This window comes from Excalfactoria chinensis, chromosome 4, assembly GCF_039878825.1.
Source record: "Excalfactoria chinensis isolate bCotChi1 chromosome 4, bCotChi1.hap2, whole genome shotgun sequence".
Classification (NCBI taxonomy): Eukaryota; Metazoa; Chordata; class Aves; order Galliformes; family Phasianidae; genus Excalfactoria; species Excalfactoria chinensis.
Genome location: NC_092828.1, coordinates 47,786,622 through 47,813,372, shown reverse-complemented (window position 1 = coordinate 47,813,372; position 26,751 = coordinate 47,786,622). Strand labels below are relative to the sequence as shown.

The following is a 26,751-nucleotide window of genomic DNA, read 5'->3' as shown; positions in this document are numbered from 1 at the left end:
TCCCTGGGTAAGTAGACAAGGTTTCCATGCAGCTGACACTTCTTTCCCTGGCTTCAAACAAAGAAACAAATGAAGAAACAAAAAAACAAACACAAGTAATACACTTCCTCCAAGCAAGTACAACTGCTGGGAACTCTTAAGCAGACCAGTTTGTGTACTAAGAAACGCAATTTCAGACAACAGACTGCATTTTTAAGATTAAAAATCTATATAGTTACTGCATTTTCTCCTTGTGCTTTCCTCTTTCTACTCTAAACTTAAGATGCGCTGCAACACAGATTCAACAACAAAGCTTTTTTCCCAGCTACAAGTTATTCACAAAACTCATTTCTGAGACTCAGATTTGGCTCTCAAAATACCTTGTGAAGAATTTCTGTAGGAAGATGCAGAGCAAGGAGGCAGTCAGAAAAATGGTGAAAAAGGTAGTTGCACACAAAGCTCTAGAGGCTGCAGTCAGGACTGACCACGGTGAAGTCAATCAGGAGCTGTAAATGCAGCTAAATACAGTAATAGCAGAAATACAGCTGCACTTGAGAAACAGATGAGACCAAAATAGAAAAGCAAGAGAGAAGACTTCGGAGAAGTGATTGTTGCTCTGAGTAAACAAGGACAGCAACAGAAACCTCCACTAGCAAAGAATTAATTCCAATCATTCCAGTATGTAAGTAGCAATATGGAAACATCAATATATGATATAAAGGCCATGAAATTCCTTGAAAAGAATAGTTGGTTGAATGGCAGATGGACAACTGAGAGTATTATTGTATTCATCTTTACATTGCTTTACTTCAACTACTTTTTCCAAAGTTATAAACAGGAAAATATATTCTCACATACTTTATTAGATGTAATGCACATGCAAGTGCATACCAGTGAAATTTTATGTCCTTTACAAGGATAAAACAATCTGTACATCAAATGCACATGCCATCTAGCACAAGGGAGTCCCATCCTTCTCTCTAACTGAGTTTTTAGCTGTTACAACATACAAAAAAGATTAATGCATCACTAAACCTTCTGATTAGAGAATACAAATTATACAAAGTATGAGGCAGAAGTTTTCCATATCTTCATTCTGGCATCAAAGCTGGCTAGAACAGATCTTACCTCCTCTTTCCTCTTAAAAGGTTCAATACTGCCCTTACTCCACCATCCTCAATATCACCAGCAAAGCTATTCTGGAGCAATAAGGTGATTCAATATGGTTAAAAAGATTTATTTATTTAGCCACACAATTATTCAGTTTAGATTGGTGTAAAGAACCAGTGAAGAAGATGTCCCAGGATACAGATGGTATGACAAAGATAGTTGCAAGCAGGACATGACAACTGGTTGTATAGTGCTCTAAATGGTTGAGCTGAAAAGGTTTTGTGGGTGGAAAAAAATTGCCAAAGAGCTGGAATAATTTAACCTTACCATCAAGAAAAATATGTATGGAACCAGGACTTTCAATACTATCTACAGTTTCTGAAAATTATCTGCAGAGTCAATAAATGAAAAGATCCTATGTGAAAGTGCTATAATGAGGACAAAAAAGAAAGTCTTCAAGAAGATACCAATTTTCTTTCCTCTAATAAAGTTTCTCAATCACTGACTGAAGATAGTGAACCTCCCTGTGATTCTTTACCATTATGACAACTAGCAGCTGAATCAAAAATTGACAGAATCCTTCACAATATTACTCAGCATTACACTGGCAGCAGTGTGAAATTGAGTGTGATCACAGCCCCAGTCAATTCTACTGGTTCAGGGAGTTTTCAGTTTAGGTCAATTTTATCTTCAGATCCTCGTGTTCCTGAAGCACAGAAGTAAAGAAAACAAAGCTAAAGACAGTAGGATGAAAGTCTGTAAAAAGGAAGCAAGTGTAGAGAGATTTCAGAAATTGCTAAAAGCTCTTCCTGTCCTGCAGGAAGACAAAGACGCATCCAGGCAGCAAAGTGTGCCCTGTGCATAGAGAGTAGTCCTCCCCGACATGACTCAAACCCAAAGAGTCCACGTACCGTTTGAGATTCAGACACTCCTACAACTGTACATCACAAGCTCCTCAAGAGAAAAACATTATATACAAAATCTCTTACTCAGAAGAGGTTGTTCATTTACTTTTTAAAAAAATTCTGCCTCCTGTTAGCTAATCCCTTTCTAACTAGAACTTCTGACAACATAGTATTTTAAATCCTTCTTTAACCACTTCCCCTCTTCTCATCATTCTGTCTCTTTGTTATGTCAAATCCAGTCCTCACTCCTTCAGTTCCTACTGAAGGACTCCTTGCCATCCCCCTTGATTGTTCTAACAGCTGTTGCTTGTTTGCCAATCAATCCCATGCAATCTCCTCTTATTCTTTTCCTGTGGTTTCTTCCTTAATTTTTGCAAGAAAAAAAAAAAAAAAAAAAATCAAAAAGCATCTCAGAGTGAATACACACTAAGCTATGTAAGTGTTTACCAGTAAGTCTAAAGAAGAGTGGTAAAGCCTAACCTTTATCCCATTTGCACTTCAGTGTTGCTAGTCCTAGCTATTGAGGTAATAAGCCCTACCATCTTTATTTAAAAAAATAAAATAAAATTTAAAAATTTTAAAATCCTTGTTCTAGAGCATCTTACAACTATCTACTATTCTATTCTTTTTTACCCAGAGACACACAAGCCATAATAAATCTTTTGCAAAATGAAGTAAAATTAATTAGTTTAGTCTTGCAGTTGCAAATGAGCACATTTTACTTCCTACTGCAATAGACCAGGAACACATATGCAGTTTAATCTAAAAGGCAGCTAAAAATCCAATTACATTAACAGTAGTTTTTAAGAGAATGGACAGTACCTTTTTATCCACTGTATCTAATTCACAGGCTATCCTCTGCCCACACCCTAAATTAGCAGATCTGCTGAAACACCAAATAAAGGATTAATCTGCATCAGCTATTGTATCTTTTCTCCAAAGCTTGATTTCCCCTTAGACCACCAGCTCACCCATCTGGATTCTCAACCTTCAGTTTCACCCCCTTCACTGCATCAAATAGAAATACTTTAAAATTACCTCAATAGGATTTGGACGTCCCATGAACGTGGTCTTTTATTTCAGTATAACGTAAGATTAGGTTTAGTAATCTCTGCTGTCCAAGAACAAGGTCTGCCCCAATGATCTGCAGGGGCTTGTATACAACCGAAAGTGTATTATATACTAGTACTGAGGTGACTCATTGCCAGAAACAGAGCCACCAAAATTCAAATTGCTAGTTTCCAGAAAGCATTAAACAGCCTTTACTTCTAATAAAAGATTACATTTTATATCTCTTGTTATATCAGGTTGTAGACCTAAAAATATCAGCAGAACTCATCATGAGATTAAACATGTATGCAAAGCCTGCAAGAACGGGGCCTAAAATGGGTTTTATCAGTCATAATGTTTGATGGTTGTTACTGCATAAATCAGTGCAATTTCAGATAATGTTGTTAGCAGTTCAAATACCTTTTCATCTGAAATCAAACACATAACGGTCAGCCTGCCATAAAGTGGAATTAGCTGTGAAGATAATGGAAGTGCCTCACACCAAACTTCAACAACCTTCACTCCTGCTGTGACCTAGGGACCACAGCACACTGTCAATTAGCGCATGCCTCATTCCTCTTTCTTCCTTACCTCACTTGCTCAGGACACAGATAAAATTGGTCTGAGTCCTTGCTGGCTGCCCACCTTCCCTCACTGTGCTCTGCTTTCTGCCCTTGAAAATGGCTGATGTTCTTTTGAACATCATTATGGCTACAGCTCAATGTTACCCTGTACCAGGGGAGAAAAGATTTAAAATAAAAAGGTAGAGATCAATGTGGGAGCAACTACTTGAGCCAAAACAATTTATTACATATTTCTTTAGTGATTGAATTAACATGCTTTTTAACAGCTTTAAAGACAAAATGATTTGTGAATAAATAAAGGAACTATAATCACAGATGTCCATCAGAAGGGAAATCCACCTTGTTCTTTTACATTCAAAATGTTCTTAATCCAAATACTCCACATTAGGCCAAAATCACATGCACTGGGATGGCAGCAAGCCTGCACCCTGCGTTCAACAACACCAAACTGCCACAAAAGCATATACTGGAATACCTTGCTTGCATTTCCTTCTCCACAGGGAGTGGAAAAGCAGTTAGCAGAAGTTCCACATATCAGTGCGATGACTGAAGTAGGGAACCACCACACGTGTGACCCTACACATTTCTAGAAAATGACCCCACGTTCAACAAATAAAGGCAAGAAGATGCTGCTCTTTATTAGAGTACTGTAACAGAACCCTGAAGAAGAAAAAAAAAAATATATATATATATATATATTTCTATGGGGATTATTTAAGGCTTTTGTGAAAACAGTTCCTATTGAACAAACAGTATTGAAATATGCTTGTTTTCTGAAAGTGTGTCTGCTAAGCCACAAAACTTATATTCAACAGGAGACCATTATGCTGTCATAACATTTGATACCATTTACATTACCTCTTAATTAAGATGGTAACATTTAGCAGCTATTATAAGAGACATTCTCAAGAGTTCTAGATTTCAGCAGTGCTCGCAGGCAGACTGCCTTTAGGTACAGTACTGAAATAGTTTAAGATTAGAGATGCTACTTGAAATAATAAAGCTGCCATCATCTTCGACTCATTCACATTTCTAGAGGAAAAGTATTTACAAATATTCCATGCTGATGGTGTCTCCACTTGCTACTTCTTATAGAAGAATGTCTACAAATTCCTTCTTACTTATGAAACTCCATCTGCTTTACTTACTGAGACATTAAATAAAAACACAGATATTTATAAAGCTTGTAGAGGCAAGAGTTTATATACGTATCAGTGCACATGTGTGCTAAACTATAATCAGTCTACTCTGTGTGACTAACTCAATGAAAAACCAGCCCTATAGAATCCGTTACTGAACTGCTAAAATAGTCATCCAAAAGGAACAGGTTCACATATCACACTTTATTTATTTACAGACCTGAATGAAAGAATGCAGTTTCAGAAGTACAAAAATATTTGCAACACAACAGAGCTGCAAGTCATCTTGTAGGAAAACATCTCCATCGCACAAATGCAAGTGTAATGTAATGCTTTTTACCATTCTGATAACTTCCAAACCACAACTCTGCTAAGTCTATAAAATGTATTAATTTGTAACTTCAATTGCTATCAATACATAGTATTGATAATAGTAACATAGTATTATAATTTAAAGAAAAAAAATCCTTCACTATCTGTGAAGCCAACATATTGTAGTTTTACTTTTTAAAGTACTGGTTTCCAGAAGCCAGATTCCAACTAGTATTATTACTTCATCTTAAAAAATATATTGCATCTCTGTTTCCTAAATACCTGCATTAATTGGAATGACTCGTAATGCGTCCCATAGCTTCAGAGACAACCACACTCCATGTTAATGTTAGGACAGAGGCAATTGCCCAGAAGTCAACATTCTTTTACCTAACAAGCAGTATGGATAATGTAATTATACAGGAATTAAGAACTTCTTCCTTTCCTCTCCCATAGCGGGGAAACTTCAGGGTTTCCCAAGGTTAGAGTTTACTCTTATCCATATTGAGCTGTGATTTTAGTAGACACTACACATACTATAGCTAGAAATGCAAAGCACAACTGCATATAAAGAGGTACCTATCTTCAGCGGAAAGTACAACCAATCTAGTAGGGACATGGAGCTTAGCATCGGTACTGCAAATATTTAGAGGAAGCACTTCAACTGGTCAAATCTGGAAGCAATGCAGAAGAACATGCCCAGTAAAGGTGGGTTATCTTCCTGTGTAATTTACAAATAAGAGCTGAGAAGATGACATGGAAAAATACAGAGATTTCATAGAAAATAGGCATCTGTGTTTCACTAAGAGTGCTTTCCAAGCAGTTCATCTTCCTGTAAAACCTGTCTTAGAAATGCACATCAGAACACATATACAAAATATACAAATGCAACTTTCCAAAGCAGCTTTACACCAGAATGCACTGTGCTATGGAAAGCCATTTTTTAATATATATAGTTGTGGGTTTTTTTTCCTCCAGAAAAACCCTCTTTGACACTTTCTTATACTCCACATTGTACCAGACACACTCCACAAATACAGATGTCAAGACATCAGTGTTTTGTAAATCTTCGATAACACATGAGGAGGAAACTCATACATTTGTTTTGGAGGAAATCCAACCTTAACATTAAACTCCATCTAATTCAAGGTAACACTTTTACAGGAACTAAGGGAGAAAAAAAAAAAAAAAAAAAAAAAAAAAAAAAAAAAAAAAAAAAAAGTCCTATTATTCTATTATTCCTGAGTTTTAGAAACCCTCATTTGGGAAAGCATAGAACTGAATTCAGGTTCAGAAGAAATATCTGAACACTTTGACATATAAGAATAAAGTACGTGAGAAATGCACCTGCAATAGTAAAAAGAGGAAGGCTGGGATACAACACAAAAAGACTCCCCAGTGAAAGCTGCAGCATCTGATGTGAGATGGAAACAGGCTTGTTTTACAGTTGTGAATATAACTTGTGTGAAGCTCAGCATTTCCACTGACTCGGGAGGCACATGCTCCAAGCACATAGTTGGACTGGTGGTTTGGGACTTTATTTACTTTTTTTTTCTTTTACTTCAAAAGAAAACAAAACCTAAAGCTGAAGGAAGAAGTATACAGATGTAAGAGCCCACAGGTACCTAAGAATTTGACTAATGTGCTAATCTCGACATGAGTTCTGCAAATAGCATAACCTATTTGACTTGTTACATTTAATCTCGTATTTAATGCAATGACCGGCACTTTCCTTCAATACATGTCTTTGCTACAGATAGCAGGAATCATTCCTCTGGAAAATGCGGCCATCAGATTACACTGGGTTGCTTCTTGTTACACCAACTTCATTCCACATTGTATTGAGAAAACTTTCAGATGAAAGAAATGCAACAAGTTCACACAGCTATTGCTCGAGTTTCTCACAGCACATTTTCAAGTTAGGAAGAAATATTAGAGATTTGAGAACAAAGAGCTTGGAAAAGAAAGTCTAACCATGCAGAAATTGATTTACCACTGTACTGAGCAGTGTTTAAACAAGTATGCAATTGCTATAGAAAAATACTACATTCCCTGCTTAGTTTGTGGAGACTGACAAGAGTCAGTCAGTCAGGCTGCTCCACCACCTCTGATCCAGCCTTAACACACAGAGCAGCGAGTTTCTAATCAGCATAAGAGGTAGAAAGTGACATAAAACTCCAGCCCTAAGTGGTAAGTGCCCTGAAACTGTGCCTCACTTACCGGTTCAGTAAAACACAAGATGCCAATACAAGATGCAAAAGCGCTTCGCTGGACAAAACGTACAACGTGTGCCTCCCATTAGCTCCGGCTCCACACAGCCCCCGAGGCGCTCAGCAGCGGGCAGGCAGCGCAAGGACACGCGGAAGGATTCCGGGTGCGCAACGTGCGTCCCAGTGCTGCCGGCCACGCTAACAACTTCACCGCTGCAGCCCTTTTGGAAGCCTCGCCATCGCCACAATAAATTATTAAATATTCTCATCCCCTATTCACTTCCCTGGAAGAGTACAACTTGCTACATTTTCAGAAAGCCAGCCTATTTAAATGTCATTAACTATCCAATTAGTACAGTCTGCTCCTTGCTAGCCTGCAGAGCACCGGACTAATCTTTTAATTGTTAACTGCTACCGAAGCATTTTAGCAACCGCGCTTTTGTACGTTCTACAGTAATAAAGACGGGCTCCCCTCAGAATCCCGCCTTTCCCCGCACGTAGCGGGCACCGCGATGACGGCCGCCGCGAGGGAAAGCCGCGCGACCGAGGGCAGCCGCAGCCCCGCACACCCGCAGCGCACGCGTGGGGCTGTAGTGGGAGCCCCGAGCAGCGCCCCGCACGGCTCCACCAGCCAGGCCCCCACCCCGCGGTCGCCCCGCGCATCTCCCGGGTTACGAACCTCCCGTCCGGTCCCGCCCGAGACGTAAGTTTCTCTCCTTGCTTCCTGAGAGGCGCGACTCCGAGGGCAGGGCGAAAGAAATGTGGCCGCTACCTTGAGAGTGCGGTCCGCCCGCCGACGCGGGGACCCGCCGCTGCCCCCAGCAGGACCCCGCCTGTTGCGCGGCCGCGCGGCTCACTGAGAGGCGAAACTTGGCTGCAACGTGCAGCAGCGCGAAGCAGCGCTCGCGCTCGCCCCCGCGCCTAATAGGGCTTAGCAGGGAGCAGGACCTCGCCGCCCCCCGCGTAGAACCGACGAGCCCCGAGCACGCTCGCCCTCCTGCCCAAGGCGAGCCGGGCTGCGGGAGACAAAGTTTGACGCGCGAGCGGCTCCTGCCGAGCACAGGGCCGGCCCCGCGCCGCGCGGGCACACGTGCGGACGAGGCACTCACTCACCTGCCGTCGCCGCTCCGGCGCTGGCGGAGGAAAGGCAGGCGGCCAGAGCCGCGGCCCCGCGCTCCCTCCGCCCCACCGCGGGCGGGAAGGGGCAGGGGCCGGCAGCCCCTCAGCGGAGCAGGTGGAGCGGGGCGGCTGGCGGCGAGCAACACGTTCAGCTCCGAACTTTGCGGCTCCAGTCACAAACAAACAAATACGACCAAGGAAAGACCTCTCCCATCCGATCCCAGCCTGCTCGGCAGCGGCTGCCTCTCTTATTGGTGCGGAGGTTATTTATTTATTTGATTTTTCCCCCCCCACCCTCCCCCTGCACGCACACGCACACACGCCTTCCCTCCTCTTCCTCACTCCTCCCCTCCCTCCCCGGCCTTTCTCTCCCCACTGGCAGCCGAACCGGCTCCGCGCAGCGCAGCGCGCCGGCCACCGCTCCGCAGCCGGCTGCCAGGGGCGGGCGCGCCGCGGGGAGGCGGGCGCGGGGCGGGAGCGGGGGCGGGGGTGTGCGGGGCCGTGGCCGGGCCACGGGAGAGAGTGGGAGTGAGGCTCAGCCGGCCGCCCCCCGGCAGGGCGCAGAGCCTGGGCTCGGCAGTGGAGCCGGGCGGGGAGGGTCAATGAGAGGTGCCTGGAGAGCGGGCCGGTGTTCGGTGCGGCAGCGAGAAGCGGGCACGGCAGGGCATGGCCTGCCCCTGCCCCTGCGTGTTTCTGCATACGTGCTCCCGGAGAGCGCGGCGCCGAGCTGGCTTTCAAGGAGAATCCAGGCTCGCCAGCCGCAGTGTGCTTGGTGCGCGTCGCTTCGCTGCAGCTTGTGTGTGACTGGTGCGGATCAAGCTTCGTTTCACCTTTTGCGGACTACTGGCCCTTTGTAGCGCCTCTCTTATTGAACTCCCTTTTACTCCCGGCCCCCAAATCCAGCGGCACAGCTGGTCTCACCTGTCCACTCCTTAGGGCCCTGCACACACTGCGATTATCGCGAGGGAAGGGACTATAAGCGAGGGCTGCTGCGACGGTTGCATTAAGGAAGGATTCCCTTCAGCGCTCCTGCAGCATCCGTCTGAGCCTCGCTTCCCCCTGCAGCTATCAGTGGGGAGCAAACGTTCCTGTCCCACAATGGCTGTTTTTATCCCTCTGGACACACACGTGACAGGTGGAATATCGACCCTGTGATCCTCTCTCCCATCTCTTCCCTCTGGAAACTAAGGTTCGAATTAGATTTCGCAGTGGCAGAAGACAGAAATGGGTGATCCCTGAAGTTGGTATAAACTCTCCTAGATAACCTGATGTGGGTTTTTGTTTGGTTGTTGTTCCTGAACAGAATTCCTACCCCTCTTCTTCCCCAGCAGTACATAAACACTCTGCACGTTCTTTTTCACTTCCAGGGGAAAAAAGAAAAAAAAAAAGAATTCACAGTACTATGAGAAACAAGGAAACTGCAAAGGTGCTTAGAGAATAGTTATTTGGCAATATTACTATGCAGTAAAACATAAATTGCATCCCCATTTCTCTTCAGGTGACAAGATGTAGAAATGTACAGATTGCTTTTATCCCAAGTCAGTCAATGAATTTATGTAGATTTGCCATTTCAAACAGAGGGTACAAATCTTTCTTTGTGCAGCAACTCTGTAATTCTACCTTTGTCAACTGAAGACAATAAACTAGAAAGATTAATGTACGTTTTGTCTTCAGTAGTAAATCGTATTGTCAAACTGGGAGAACTTTTTATTCAAAGAACTGGATCAATAGTTGACTTTGTTTTGAAGCGTTTATTTAAGAAGATACTTAAAAAGAACGAGGTTCATGCTCTTAACATGCTTAAAGAAGTCTCTCAGAGGCAATTATTCTATTTGCCAATCTAGCGGTCACTGCCGTGTAGCAACAAAAAGCATGAAAGTTAGACGTAGAAATCCCTTTGGGTTCAGACAGCGCATTCTCGATGGAAGTAGTACAGTGGGAAATTAAAAAGTGAAATGCACTTTAAATATCTCTCTATTTGAGTGTTTTAAAGGGCTTTCTTTGAATAGGTGAGTTTCATCTCTAACCAGTGAACTTCAAGGTCAACTAAATACAAATGACAGATGTGGTCCGTGCCTGAAAGAAAGCCGCCAACTTCATGTAATGTTATTTAAGCAATACATACATAGTTGGCTGCCTGAGTGTTGTTTTAATCCATAAAATGTTAGGGTTCAGAAGAGCACAGTGTGTCCTTAACTGGACTACTGTATTTTCAAGTAGGGAAGATAACTGAAGCTACTGCTTTACTTGTGGTGGCTGTTTTTAACACCTGTCAAAACCAGTGAAAAGAGCCCAGATGATTTCAGTTAAATTCAGTTTGATCCTTCTATGGTAGATGACCACTTGAAATTTCAGCAGTTTCAAGTACCATTAAAAGCAATTTATTTATGATTGATTTGAGACTATGTGGATAGTAAGGATAGGAAGCACTATCTAAGAACAACAAAACCCCCCATAGGACTATCTGCTTCCATCAAAATAAATTCAGTAGGCCAGAGGATGCAACTCAACAGGACTTTGACAAAGTCAAGCTAATGAGGAATTAGGTGGCTACTGAGTATATTGGCTGCGTACTTGAGTCTTGGCAGCGGAGTATTATTCACTGTTGTGGAGTCACAGCTGAGAAATTTGCAAGAAGGCAAAGAATAAATAGCAACAATAAAGAAAACCGAGGGGGAAAAAAAGGGCATAAAAGGGCATAAAAACACAAAGTGAAAGGAAAAAGAAAGAAAAGGCAAAGCCATAATGCTTTGTTTTGTTGGGTTGTTTTTTTTAACTTCATTGTGTGTTGTTTACTTGCTTTCATTTGGCCTCTTTCATCATTTAAATCCTTGTGATCTTATGTTTGGCATTTTGGTTTCTTAAGGTGTTTCAAATTGAGATTGCAAAATGAAAAAATAATGCAGCCCCCGCTGCCACCCTCCAAAACCAATACAACTTTAAATCTGCTTTCTTCTACTGTCTTTCTACTCCCTGAGTTCTGACTGGACTCCTAAAAGCCTACTTCTAAGGGCTTTAATGAGGTAGTAATGTTACGTGTAGCTGCTGATGCACATCCTCCGCAATATGTTGAACTTCAGAAATACATCTAATAATCTCAGTAGAAAATGAAACATAGGCATTAATATTTTCAAATGTTGGCTCAAATTATTCAAAGCTGAGAAAGTTCTGTTTAAATAGAAAGAGACACTGCTCATCAGGAAGAAGTTTCTCCAAAACAAATGGTGTTTTCCATCCCCAGCCATTTTATCTGTGCTGGAGGAGGCTTTCTCCAAATAAATAATAAAAGAAAAAGATGGATTTTTTCTTCCACAGCTGAACACACAGGCTTCCACTTCGTTTTTCAATTTCTTTTCAGGTAGCTGAAATGCTTTTGATCACAATTTATAAATATGTCAGGCAAAGCTTTGGTAAACTAGCAAGAATATATATTGAACAGTTTGAGTTTGAAAATTGTGTCAGAAATTGTATGTTGGCGTATGTTATAAAGAATCGGGAGTTCTATACAAGTGCATGTTAAAGTGCATAACAGTATATTATGTAGTCTTGTCTAATTATATAAAGATTTGGTGAATAGCTCTTTCAGCCAGACAGGCTTTGGAAAAATTTCCTACTGTGAGCATTTCAAAGGCAAGACAAGGTAGGAAGTCTCTCCTCTTCAGACTCACTAAGAAAAGTGTTGCCTTGACCTTAGCCCATCTGATAGCTATTCAAGATTTCAGTCTGACCTGTTCACAACTTTCTGTAAGCAAAGATGAATATCTCCAGCTGATTTGGAAACATGCACTAAAGCTGTGTGTTTCAAATAAAGGCATGTCAACAAGTAGATCTGAAAGAGGAGAAAGCCACCGTAAAAATGGCAAAGAAAACTATGTGGCCTTTGAGGGCCACTGAGATGATTAGAGGGCTGCAGCACGTCTTCTATGAAGAAGGGTTGAGGGAATTGGGCTTGTTTAGCTTGAAAAAGAGAAGGCTTTGGGGAGACCTCATTGTGGCCTTCCTGTATATGAAGGGAGCATATATACAGGAGGGGCAATGTTAGTTTACAAGGGTGAATAGTAATAAGTCAAGGGGGAATGGTTTTAAGCTGAGACAAGGGACATTTAGGTTAGACATTAGGAGGAAGTTTTTCACACAAAGGGTGGTGATGCACTGGAACAGGTTGCCCAAGGAGGTTGTGGATGCCCCATCCCTGGAGGCATTCAAGGCCAGGCTGGATGTGGCTCTGGGCAGCCTGGTCTGGTGGCTGGTGACCCTGCCCATGGTGGAGGGGTTGAAACTGGATGATCATTCTGGTCCTTTTCAACCCAGGCCATTCTATGTTTCTATGATTTTATGAAAATGTGGATTCTCTCCTGCTGCTGTATTGGAGAACAGTGAATTGCTTCCCTGTGAATTAGGCTTTTTATTTTGAGATTAAGTAACTATGTTTGAATAATCCAGAGCCTGACAACTGTTTATATTTCCCAATAAGTTAAGGCAAGATTATTTGGGGGAGGATAGGAAGACATGCAAGCATAGGTGAGGTTGATGGCTTCTGGATAGAAAGAGAAAGAGCAGCTGTCTTTGGTAGTGGACATTGTTCAGAGTCTGTTCTAGTGACTCAAGATCAGCATCTTGTGGAGTGTGAACAGGGATGTTATACAGATCGTTGTCATTACTGAAACTCTAAGATGTTCACATATGAGCAGACCTGTATCACATCCTTCAGCAGCAAGGATGAGCTTCCTTGCCTTCATCAGATCGGTATGTTGGCATCTTTTTGTATATGTCCTAAGGGGATCTGAAAAGAGTACATTTTTAGCTGTTTTGGGTGTGCTTGAATACTCATTCTCTGTGGTCACATGTTGGAACTGGCATGGTTCTCAGTAGCATTTTTGCAAAGAGCTGTTCTTGAGTCAGAGTTGCAGAACTGAACCAAAGGGTTTTCTGGGTGGTGTGTGTTGGCGCATCGGTTGGTGGATGCTGCTGTAAAGAGCCTTGCTGCAGAAGATGAAACTGAAGAGAGCTACTTAGGAATGTTTTGCAGACTTTGAGCGGTGTGCTTGTTGTGATTTGGAGTGAATCAATGGTTACAACCCCTCTGCAGTTGTAACTCTTGCAGTTTTTTTCCTCTTAGATTTGTTTTGTTTTGTTTTGTTTTGTTTCACAGTTACATTGTCTTTTACAGGTATTTTGTATCGCAAATGTTCAAGTGTTCAGAATAACAGAATCTTCTCAGAGGTGGTACTTTTTATTTGCTATCCAGGTGTTTTTTGCTGACCACATAAATAACAACGTGAAGTTGTACAACAGGGTAGGCAAAACATAAAAGCTGCCTTGCATTTGGAAAGATTACCTGATAGAAAGACCCAAGAGAAGATGATTTTCTAATTTTCTGGAATAGGGGAATAGCCCAAAGGGAGACTTCTGCTGTGTTTTCCTAGTTAGTCCATACAATACAGTACAGTTCACGTGGTGAATGTTGACAGTATACCTGCACATAATAATTTTCAGGATGAAAAATGCTATGAACACATTAAACACATCGGCATCCCTTTGACTCAGTGTCTGTTTTGAGCCATGTAGTGCCAAATGTTGGGGCAAATTTTCAAGGGAATCACTATCTGCTGGCCTACCATTAGATGTCTCCTTTTGTAGCAAATGCCTTTTTGTCCAGTCTGTCTGCTCTTACACAGTTTTGGAATCTCTTTAGCAGCTCACACTGGGATCAGGAACGCTACTTCAAGGGTTCACAGGATTATGAACTTATGAAATCCAGAAGTTGCGCTAAAAGCTATCTCACTGTAGTAGTAAAAATGGATGTTAACAAGCAACATTTAAAGATGAAAGCTCTCATATGGTAGAGATGCCTGAAATAGATACCTGAACAAACAAACTGAAAGAGAGCTTAACTGCTAAAATGAGTTGTCTGATGCTATATGGTTCACAACTGGAATTTTGATATAATAGATATTTGACATTTATAGGTAGAAAAGAAACATAGATGTTTCAAGTAGACATAAATTTTATGTTAATTTGTTTTTTCTTCTGAAACAAATGTACTTACTGCTTTTGTATCAAGGAATTAGGCCACTTGTTACACTTGTGTTCACACAGCACTCTTGGTCTGAAACTAATATATTTAGCAAACTTTTGGTCTCTTGTGTTCCAGCCTGTGTGATCCTGCAGCAGCAGTAGCTGCTGAACATCCCATTTACACAATTCTATATGCACACAGGTCTCATGTATACTGAGAAATAAACATTAAACAAACAAACAAACAAACCTGGTTTGGCACTATATTCCAAATGTTTTATAATGTTAAAAACACATTGTTTTTCATTACTTGTTGATCCTTTTTCTGTTAGTGGAGCTTGCTTGTCTGCAAACATTTATTTGCATGCTTCGTATTTTTAGCTGAAATTTGGTATTCAGGTAGCTGTCAGGGGAAACAATTAGAAATTTACTCTTCTAAATCAGAAATATTTGGGAATCCAGTCTGGGAATCCAGCTGGATATACATGCACTTATTCCACTTTGGACTTTATTGGGATAGATGAAGATGAATTAATCATTGCAATGGAACATCAAAGTTGCCGAGGGACCAGAGGCTTTAAGATGATTGTGCTAAGTGATGGTAAACAGAGGAAAGTCCTTAGCAATGCTGTAGAGAACTGATAGCTCAGGGAATATAATCTCTCGAAGTCAAACATGTTGTGAATCATATTCTTTGGAGATAAATGAGCAAGTAGGTGCATGGTTGTGACTAAAAGGTAAATTATAGAAGCATCAGCTTCATAACTAGCCAAATAGTCACTGCAACCAGATTGAGAGAAGCAACTTCTAAAAGCCCATCTTGGTTTGGTGACAGTATGAAGAAGTCAGTAAGAAACGTAAAAAGTCTGAAGCAAATATAATTTGATATGAATTAGAATCTGTAAAACGTAATAGAAGTGAGGTGAAGGAACAAGCCATGGCTCAGTTAAGGACAATATATATATACATAGTATTGTATTAGGAAGGAAAGAATATCTCATATAAAAACGGAACCATTCAAAGTTCAAGAAAATCAGATTTCTAACAATGTTCCTGGAAAAAGTAAGAGAATGTACTAGTATTCCACAGTGATTGTGAAGTATTTTCCAAGCAGTTAGCTTCTAAGGAGTCATTAAGCAGTATATTTATACTGAATATTTTGTAAAACAGCTGATTCAGATGAACTGAATTCAAATGTAGATGTATACTGTCTTGGAATACTCTAGAAACTTCTGGGAATAGTCAATGTCTTATTAAAGCTAAAAATAAAGTTTAAATAAAATGAAATCCCACGCAACATGATCCATGTTATAAAGGAAAAGCTAATAGAATGGCAAGATGGGATTCAGAACGTAATGGCTCAAAAGCTTTGAATTACTGTTAGAATTTGAGGCAGAAGGATTTTGTAAAATAAGGTCTTGTCAAATAAATGTGAATTCTTTCCTTGAGAATGTTAGAAGTTTGGATGGTAGGACTAAATGCTTTTGTATGTCTAAGTGGATAGCTGTATGCTTGGAAATGAGGTCGATAAGCCCCACTTTGGAAAACTGGGATTTTACCCTTGAGAATAATCACGTTTCCGATAATTCAGTGCTGTAAAAAGATTAGTTAATGCAGTACCACAACTACCACCACACACTGCTATATTGCATTTAGAGGATTTTTATTTTTGCTTGGTATATGTAGAGATGAGTAGTGATAAGAAGAAGAGTGACTAAATTGTTCAGTTGTGTAGATAAAGTGGACAGAAGAATGCTGTATCAACATTTTATGCAATAAGATGATGATGAAAAACCAGAAAACCCATGGAGAAGAGTACCAAGTTGTTTGTAAAATGGGGAAAATGTCTAATATGAAATAAGTAAAGAGATCAGTTAGCTGATAAGGGAGGAAAATTCAGATGTGAGTGAAAATTTTAATCTATCAGAGAAAGGAATAATAATCCTTCCTTCTGGACATCACCACCAGAACTCTTTAAAGTGTTAATGCCATAAGTATTTTTCATGGTGAGATCAGCTACTGCAGGAAACTACCAAAAATAATGACCTATTCTACATTCCTCAGGTACTCAAATAAAATCCTATCTATCTTTTCATCAGGTTCACTTTCTGTTTTAACCAAATAAAACATTTAAATTTAAGTACAAGACAAATGTAAGGACCTTTGATCAGTCTAGTTCTTTCTTGAATATTCTGATCAATGTCAGTTTTAACTATATAATTGTAATTATTTAAAATACGTTTATGTGATTCAGGTTTCTGGATAACATTAATTCCAAATTTGCATGTAACACACTTTCCATGTACCAATACACATAACACTTGTGTTTTCATTTCACACTTCTCTTTCACCTTCTAGTATTCCCTTTGTTAATTGCTAAAGATTTTAGAAGATTCTAAACCATTCGTGCATATAAAACTGGTCAAAGTTATGTCCATATATTCTTACATTAAAGTAGATATGAAATATTCTAATATTAAATTAGATACTAAATTATTTTATGGATATGTTAAAGTTTTAAATTGAGCAGTTCTTTATTACATTTTGGAATTCTAGAGTAAGGATTCATAGGATTACAACTTCCCTTTTAATATTATGAAAGAAAAAAATACAGTATTAGACCAGATCATAAGAATTTTTTCACTCTCATTTTCCAACAGCAAGAAATGTCACATTGGAAACTTTCATAGTAAATTCACCATGAAGGAGGCTACTTATACGGCTGCTACAGCTAAGGATGCCTGTTAGCTATATATATAATCATGGTTTGTGTTGCCTCACTTGGATTTCTTTCCTTTTTACAATCAGTATATCTTTTCCTGACATTTTATACATTTCTGTTCTTCAGACCACCCATCTGAACATTGTATCTGTCTCAGTCTGCAATGACTAGTGAAAAAGGAGTTCTGACCCAGGCAGTCCTTTTGACTGAGCCGAATAAAATCTCACATCAAGCTCTCATGGCCAGCCTGTAATGCTTTGGTTATTTATATGTTTTCTAATCAATCATAATCTGTGAATTTCCAGCCCTCAAACATTAATTTGCCATTTGTATTTTTCACAAGCCTTAGCAGCCAGAAGTCTTGCTGAGAAAGTTAAAAAAAAATCCCTACCATGTTTAATGTTCTGTTATGATGGACTTGTGGTAATGCCTTCCGGACCAATTTACTCCATGTAAAATAGTTTATCAGCTGGGAGAGTGAATTTCTAGTTGTGACCTCTGAGGGAAAACAAGCTGCTTTGCTGAGGAGAAAAGAAGCTACCTCTGCCCCTTCCCTGAACCTATGTGACTTTGTTGTCTGCTGAGTTGCTGCCACTCTTACTTGCCAGACAATTTGGCTTGCTTGTGCAAGCTCACCACTAACTAGATTACAAAGTAGACATGCAGTTTTTTTTTTTCCTTTGTTAAGGTAACTGTGACCAATATCATTATCCATAGCTATACCTTACTATTTTTATCCTATTATGCGTGTTCCTACTTTTCTACCATAACATTTTATGGCATTGAATTACATAGGTTGATTATGCACTTTCTTCAGACTCACACATTTATGTAAAATTAGGTACATTTATAAAAATCTCTCTGTATTTCTGTTTTGTTGCCTTAAAATGTTATTGCATCTCTCAGTCCTTTCTAAGTATAAGCACCTGGTTTCTTGCATATAATCTGCCAGAACACCAAAGATAATTAGCGATTTTAAATCTTGCTTTAAAGTTCCATAAATGTTTTTGAAAATGAAACTTGAAAGGCTTATGTCACACAAGTATTTTTGGAAATGCTGCTCTGTGTAGTGATACCTGTCATTCTGTATGGTTTCATTGTCTGCCCTCTTACTCAGTGATTGTCGAGTCTCCATACGAAAAAGTGTTTCACTACACAACCTATAGTTCTAATTCCTTTTTTCAAGAAGGGATAATGAGAACTGAATTTCACATACTGGGAGATGAATGTCATGTAAGAGCATTATAAATTTATATATATGTATATAATACACAAGAGCTACTCCAAAAGTGTTATTATGTTGGCCCATCAGAAGTAGATATTGGTGGTAAATTTTGTTCTTGTGTAATAGATGGCAGCAGAGGGGTAGTCTGAAAAATGATAAAGATGTTAACACAGTGAGGTGTTGGGTGGTGAAGCATTGTGAAACAGAGGGTCACCTCCACTGGTGCAGGTTTTGAGGAGTGCAGCACACTGGCCAAAATGCACAGCTGATGGTGGCTATGTTGAAAAATAAGGTTTTGTAGCTGAGAATTTGCTCTATCAAAGAGAGTTATTGTGCTCTTTGTATCTGTTGTATTTTCCACAGAAATAAATAGGAGTTGTTCCTTTTGGAATTACCTACATAGATATGTTATTTTGCATTACTTTTAAAAGAGATGGGTGGGTTTGTGGGTTTGCTTTTGTTTCTTTGAGTGGTTTGGCTTTTCTTTTGTGTGATGCTTGGTTTTGCAAAACTTTATATGCCACCAGCCATAAACTGTAGCATTTGTTTTTCTCAGCTGAATCACTAAAGATAATTACAACCATTACTACTATCCATTGTTTGCAGGTAGCTTAAAATATTGCTCCTAACATATGTTACTTCATGCTTTAACACTGAATTTCTTTTATTTTCTGCACTCACATACCACTTTGTGTTCTCTTGACACTACAGCTCATATAATTCTGTGTCCTCTGCGTATTGCAGCTACTGACTTCTTGATCCTTTACATGACTAAACATCGTAAATAACACATTAACTAACATGCTATCCTCTGGAGATAATGAAAACGGATGATTTAATTTCTCTTTTCCCTCTCTTTACAATTAACCAGGGCCTAATCTATGATAAAGCTTTTCCTCTTGTCCCATGAGTACTTTGTTTTACTGTCAAGAGCAAAATCTTAACCGGTTTTTAATATTTTCCTATATCATGCCCTTTCAAAGTAATTGTTTTTGACAACTGTTATCCATGATTTTGGAGTTGTAGCTAGGATAGTATAAGCAGATTTGCTACCCTGCAGCCTTTCTCATTTTCAGTTAACTACTGCATAAAACTCACAGTTCAGCTAGATGACTTCGGGGCTCCTGCAGAAGTCATGGATAACTGTATTTAGGCCTAATGAAGTATGGCTTTTCAATGTATCGGGTTTTTTTCCAGCCTTTCCTTACTACTGATGTTTAGAAACTTTGTACATGACTTCTCCATCTTCTGGAGAAAAGTGGAAAAAAAAAAAAAAAAAAAAAAAAAAAAAAAAAAAAAAGCATTTACTTGCTTTTTCTAATGTTAGCATTTTAAAAATTCAGACCACACTACCAGTTCTTTCTTATCTTTTCATCTTTATTCATTATTTGTGCATGTCTTTGGCTACTTAATTTTCGTAGTCTGCTTTGGAGTCTTTCTAATTTATGTCTTATATTTTTACCTTCTAGACATCTTGAATTCTGCTAGGGAACAAGAGTTCAGTAACACAGAAGAAAGACTGCGTCTGTCACCAACAAAGGTAAATTATTTATCCCCTATATCATATGAATTGGTATATTTATTTACTTATGATTCTAAGATATTCTCATTTAAAAAAAAAACAACAATAATTTTCTAAATTTACTTTAGATGAAGTAGGATGGGTCTAGCTGGGGAGCATCCTCAGTATTGCTTTTCTAAGAGATCTCAGAAGAATTCTTGTTACCTATTTCAAATTCTACAGATTTTAGTGTGTTGGGTTTGTTTGTTTGTTTGTTTGTTTTTATTTTTTTGTTTTTTAGTTTTCTTCCCAAAGCTTCTCTTCAGAATTTTCCTATGGGAAAAAAAAAAGTTAAAAGTGTGGTAAATTCATGTTTACATGTATTAGGTAGGTAATGTTATCCGTATCATGTAGTAAAATTCATTAGATAGCTTAAGATCTCATGTGCAAATCTAATCCCTCAATGTCCACAGATGGACTGATATTTTTAAGCTTTAGTGGAAGACTTGAAAAAAAATAAATAAATCTGCCTGTTAAATAAGAAGTCCTATGAGATATTTTCTATTTCAATAGCATGTGCAATTTAAATCATGTCTCATATTTGTGAGGAAAAAATACCTGTACATCAGTAATTCCATACTTTTTTCTCATTAATGGGATAAATATGATTCCTTTTTCACCTCTCCTTCATTAGTCTGTTTATAATCTTGTGCTGTTCTGCTTTCATAGGATAGCATTTAATGTACAGAAGAACAGGGATTAAAGAATATTTTAGAAAACTTCAGATGAATGTAGAAATTCTGGTAATCATAGTGTTAGTTCTGGAATATGTTGATTTAATATCATCCATAATGAAGGGTCCTGACTTGTCCTTGAGAAATGTCTAAGACTTGATATATTCCCTAGAATCAAGGAATTCAACATTCATAGTATCAAACTGAGTTGAATTAATAATTGCTAAAACTGTGCATGCTTTCAGACCAGTGCAAGCATTCTATAGTCAGAGAAATGTGCAAGAAGTTGTCAGTATTTATGCATATTATTTGAGCATAAATTAATTGTACTGAATTTTGCAATTCATAAGTTGTTTATAACAATGACATTTTCTAGGCGCACTTGCCATCATTTTATTGCAGGAAAAGTTGTACTTATGGCAACCCTGCCCACAGCAGGGGTTTGAAACTGAATGATCTTTAAAGCCCCTTCCAACACAAGCCATTCTATCATTCTATGATTCTCTGATTCTATTATTCATACAGTAAGATCTTTGAATGAGAATGATTTAAGGTCTTCTGAAATGCCTATTTATTTTTCTCTATTTAAAATTCTTTTTGTTGTTATTGTTTTGTTTTGCAAAGAACTTTAACATATCAAAGCCAAAAGTTCATCTAAAATATGCCCAAAGCTTTTGGCTGATCCAAAGTCATAGATTTGCTGTTGAGAACAGTCATATGAGATAAAGCATGCTAATATTCAAATAAATAGGTTACATTTCCAAATCCAGTTCAGGATTCCTTGTGTCACTACAAAATCCATCAGATAAACATAATATTTAAACTGCAAGAATGTTGTCTGTATCTCATCCACAGCATTGGCATGCTTCTCCCATATTAATGTTTTTATAAGTCATTGAGATCAGCTAGTGAAAAGTTTTTGTGCACTGGTCCTCCTGTTGGCTTACATTGTTCTACAGAAGCAGGCTCAACGGTAATGCCTATTTACAGTGCAATGGGAAAGCTTGTTAATAGATTCGTGTTAGTAGCAAAAATAATGGTATAGATTTAGAGGTAATTACAACTGTGATTGTTCTACACGTACTATTATGATCAGAGTGGGAATTTATATAAAAAATCAAAGAGATTTCATGTGTCTCTCCCAGTTGCTGTACTCTGTTCTGAATGACTGCTTTGTGTCAATGGAGCACAAAGCATCTGGGATACATCTTTAGTACAATCAGTACTATAGGCAGTGGAGCAAAAGATAGCATAGGAGTTCCTCCCTCAGATACTGGTACTGATTTAGCTACATAAGAAACCCCTAGCTGTTTGGCATTATGTTGATTATTTTATTTCACTAAGTTAATTGCTTTTATCCCCTTCTGTCCTTGCCACCTTTCCTCCAAGTAGAAGTCTGACAAATTCTGCCATAAACAAAAGGAACAAAAAATTAAAATTGGAAAGCTAAGATGTACTCCAAGACAATAGGGAGTACTGCAGTGCTAAGTACTGTATGGTATTGTTAAGCCAATTCTTAAATGTATTCCAAAGCACATATTGAAAAAAAGGAAAAAGTAGTACTGCAGATGGTGATGTACAGCATAATGAATTGTGCTTATGTACATTCCCACCCCCGCTTCCCCCATCCCATCACTTATCACCTGTGTATTCATTTTAAGGCTACCTCATTCACTGGTTATTGCTAAATGTCCTGCATATTGGTCTTTTATATACTCTTCGACGTATTTCATGTATTCATTCTGTACTCTTCATTTTGTTTTTTAAGACTGTAATCAGGAGTTGTAATCCCTTCAGTACCTGACTGAACCTGAGTTTTCCAGTGCAAAATACATTTTATGCCTCTACAAGATGGCAAAAATGAGGGCTTTGTATTAAATCTGTGTACTGATATCTGGGTTTGTGTTAAGAGACAAAATAGTCAGTAGCTGACCATCTGTGCAAAAGTAATAAGAACTTGAGGGAAGAAATAACTCAAGCTTAACTGAGACCAATGAACTTATACAGGTAGAAGGGAGATGCAATTTAATAAATTGGCAGAGGCCATCATTATTTCTCATATCAAGGTTGTTTGTGTTCTGACTTTCAAAATGTTGCATGTTGCCTCAAAGACCTGTTGTCTGCCTCCCAGGTATTTTCCTTCATTGGTCCAATGCTGAGATAGATTACAGAAATTAGATAATTTATCTTTATGTCAAAACAAGTGTTTATATTTTACATATTAAATTTTCCATTTTAAAAGTGGCTAAAGGGCAAAGTCATATAAAAATCAAAATCAATAGGTAAAGTGCTATTGACTAAAACCTTTAAAATTCGTTTTAAATATTTTGCAATATTATTTTTTCAGTATTGTTTTTCCAAATGAACCTCATCATTAAGAGCTGTTTAGAATTTAGATACCATACTTGAGATTTCTGAGGAAGATTTATTTTCCACCAGAATTGGTGTTTGTTTCTTCCTTCTTTGAAAGAACAGGGAACACTACATAATATGTCACGACTTTAGAAGAAAAATATGTTGAGCTGAAACCAGCACTTGCAAGTGTGAAGACACCTTTTTCCTCCTCCTCCTTCCTCCTCCTCCTTCTTTCCTTCCTCCTCCTAGCTCTTTCTCTAGGTGGAGCTATAGATCTTCAAGTGAGTTCATTAGGAAGTTTATTATTTCCTGCTTCCCTAAGTTTTTTCAGCTAACCATTATTTCTTCTTAGTGACTGAGAGTAAAAGATTATTTTGAACAGATCACTATAAAATAGAGAAAACAAAAAAAAAAAGAAAAGAAAACATTTTCATGGTTCAAATTTTGGAGCTTGCACAGAAACTGAATAAGAAAATTAAAGACATTTTGAAATAACTTTTGTAAAAAAATACACAACTGTTCTTAGATTTGGAGGATTATTAAATTGCAAGATCATGTTTGTTTAATTTGCTTGTCTGCTTTCTGAAGGTGTCATGTTGTAGATTATAAGAAAGATTTTATTAGGTTCTGTTTTTCTGTTTTAGTGGGATTTTTTTATTTACGCACTTGATTTGTGGAGATGATTTCTTTTGTCCCTAAATATCAAGGCTGTGTTTTAAAATACCTCTCCTCTGGCAATTTAATTCCCTTACTTCCTTACTAGAAAGCATCAAAGAGTTGGAAGGATTTTTATTTTTTTCTGAACATCCCTAGGCAACATCAAAACATTCCAAAATGCTCTGTTGTACCTGAGTTTTCCTTACATAAATATCCCTATTTCTTTACAAATGTTGAGCAATACTGTAATTCATAGCTGTTAATTGAAATACAATTTCAACAATCTTCAGAGAATCTGACTAGGCCAGGGAGAGAGAAACAGGTCCTCAAGAAGGAAACATGTACTGCAAGTGCCAGTGTAATAAAACTGTCTTCAGTAAAAGGGAATAAGAGAGCTTACCTTTGGGATGGAGTCGATTCTTCCCCAGTTTCTTATTTTTCTTTTTTTTCATCCGGTTCATCCTTCAGTGAAGCGTTACCTTTTGCCTGCAAGAATAATGAGAAAAATAAAAGGAACATTTTGCTAAAAGAAAACTTACCCCCAACCTAAAATGTATAGTTGGAGAACAAAATTATAAAAAAATATATAAAATACATATATAAAAGACAACTCTTGGAATGTAGTGGTTTTCCCTGAGATGTATCTGAGTTTCAAGTAAATAGTTGTGAGGTCTTCTAGGTGATTTTAATTTGTGTTTATTAAATAAAAAGCCTTTCCATTGCTTTTTTATCTTGTGTTTTCAAGTGGAATATTTAGTTAGGGTTTGTTTCTAGAAAGGCATTCTGCTAGCAATAGGATTGGAGCCTATAAATGAAGGTTGTTTCCTTAGATATGGTGTTTTTGTTTGTGTTGTTATTCTTTTTTTTGTTCTTTTTGGGTAAGTATTTCATAATCTTTCATTGTCTATGTGATGATCTGTAATGCAGAAAAATGAAGATTAAACTTTCTCCAAAGATTGTATGTACTTGAAAATTACCACTTTCATGAAATTAATTTTAATGAGAGTCTGTCTTCACATTCAGAAAGCAATTTTTCCATCAACTTGAAGTCAGTTGAACTTAACTTTAGAAAACAGGAACTATATAAATATGTATTTTAAAAAACATATTTTTATTAATTACATTATGGTCAGTGCACAGACTCAAATTTGTACTTTTCAGTCTTATCTGACAAGAATTGCTGGTCGATGTATACCAGAATAGACTTAATAAAGAAAACTATTCCTTTCCTAAAAAAAATGTAAAAATATCATAAATTATAACTAAATAATTAATTTCTGTTCACTGTGCCATTTAAGAGGTAATCTGTTCTATAGGAGGACATTTTTTTGGTTAATTATTTTCTCATCATTTGACATATTTTTATAATCCACTTATTAAGTGGTGTCATGTCTTTCCCATGAAGAGAGGGAGGGTGACCAGATTCACAAATCCCCCCTGGTTAAATTAAGGTGAAAATGACACTCAAGATCCAAACACAATCATCAGTTTTAATGAGAATCTCTGTATTACAAGTACCTTAAAAGTACTGGCACTCTTACAGTTATATCCAACTAAGCTGTGCAGCTAAACTATGTGACTTTATAAGAAATCAAAATAAGCACTGTGTTACTTAACATTTTTATGAGGGAAAAGGAAAGAAAGAGATGGAGCACAGTTTGGGGAGATGGATGGATACAGAAAAGGATCACCTGTTTAGGTACCAGCACTGGTCCATCTAACAAGGGGTCCTCAGTCTGTGAGAGCAGTTGCCCAGAAGTTCCAAAATATCCATGTCTCAAAGACCCTCCAAGCCTCTCTCAGACATCCTTTTATGCATGCTAGATTTATGGGGTTCCTTATCAACAAGTTTGCAATCAAAAAGTTTGTTCATCAGTAAGTTTGTCATCAATTTTCCCCATAAAAAAGTTTGTGGTCAAAACTTCTACAGCAAATGGAAGTGCTGGACTGAGCACGGCTGTCTTGTCTAGACGAGGCTCTGTTCTGTGACGACAACTTCAGCCTTTAGCCTGTTGTCACAGTGATGCTCTTGCAAGTGTTTAATACAATTTCATGCAAACTGTAGAGGAAGTGTTTTCCCTTGTCTTCTACAAGTAGTCAACAATAGTCAATATGTACTAAAGAATACAGCAATCTTTTTTTTTCTAAGTAATGCCAAAGAAGTGTTTAAAACTGGCATGAAACTATGAACAAAGAATTATATTTCTGGATTTTCTATTGATTTCCTGCATGCCTTTGCATGAATGTTCTACAGTGAGTGCAACACTGTTCCCATGTTCTCCTTACTTGGTCATATCACTGATTGTGAAATAATAGTGATAGTCTGTCTAAATATGAAAGATATAAGAAATTTACGTGTCACCTTTGGATTTCACTTTATGTATTGTTTTGCAAATTCTCAAGTGCTGTAGAACAGTATTCAAAGCCAGTATGACACTTGAGAAGTGTCCAGCAAGTACTGGAATTGGAGGTCTGAACAAATAGACATTGGTATGATATATAAAATTAAATGTGGAAGAGTTAATATTCAGAATATCAACATATGAATATCTTGTGCTCTGGAATTTTATTTAGGAATACTGTTTTTCTAAATGGATTTACTCCACTGAAGCTGTAGTTAGAAGCACAAACTTTGACCCTTGCAAATGCAGGTTTTCATTTAGTCAATAAGTTCATGTGACAACTCACATAATAAAAGAGAATTTATGTCAAGTTTCTTAAAAAAAATAATAATAAAATAAAATCCAGCCATCAGATAATATTGCAACACACATAAGAGTTAAGAAATACATGTGGAAAAAAATAGAGATCTTCCTCAGAAAGTATAAGTGGTAAAATCTTTATAAAACAGAGTACAGAAGTTTTCTCACATGCCTCAAAAATAAATAAATAAATAAATAAATTAGTTAATCCAGGTGAAATAAAATCTTTAATTTTTCAGGGAATCATAACGTTTCTTCTTGCTTTGTAGCCACTAATTTCAAGAGACAGGTGAGACAGTTATGGCCTAGCTGATGGACATACAGTATGGCAGAGCTCATTAGCTCAAGTTGTCCTTTGGAGAAAGGTTTAATACTTAGGGGCTGGTCTGTGGAGAGAAAAAGTTGCAACAAAAATGCTGAACATTATGT

At 38.1% G+C, this 26,751-nt stretch overlaps 1 long non-coding RNA gene across 1 annotated transcript in view; it reads right to left on the bottom strand.

The window, feature by feature from the left end:
• The window catches only part of LOC140252048 (uncharacterized), a 488,632-nt gene extending 479,968 nt beyond the window's left edge, over window positions 1-8,664 (bottom strand). The window contains exon 1 of the long non-coding RNA XR_011903520.1: window positions 8,403-8,664. This is a non-coding gene — a long non-coding RNA (uncharacterized lncRNA). The remainder of the gene's footprint in view (window positions 1-8,402) is intronic.
• Window positions 8,665-26,751: the final 18,087 nt, after the last annotated feature.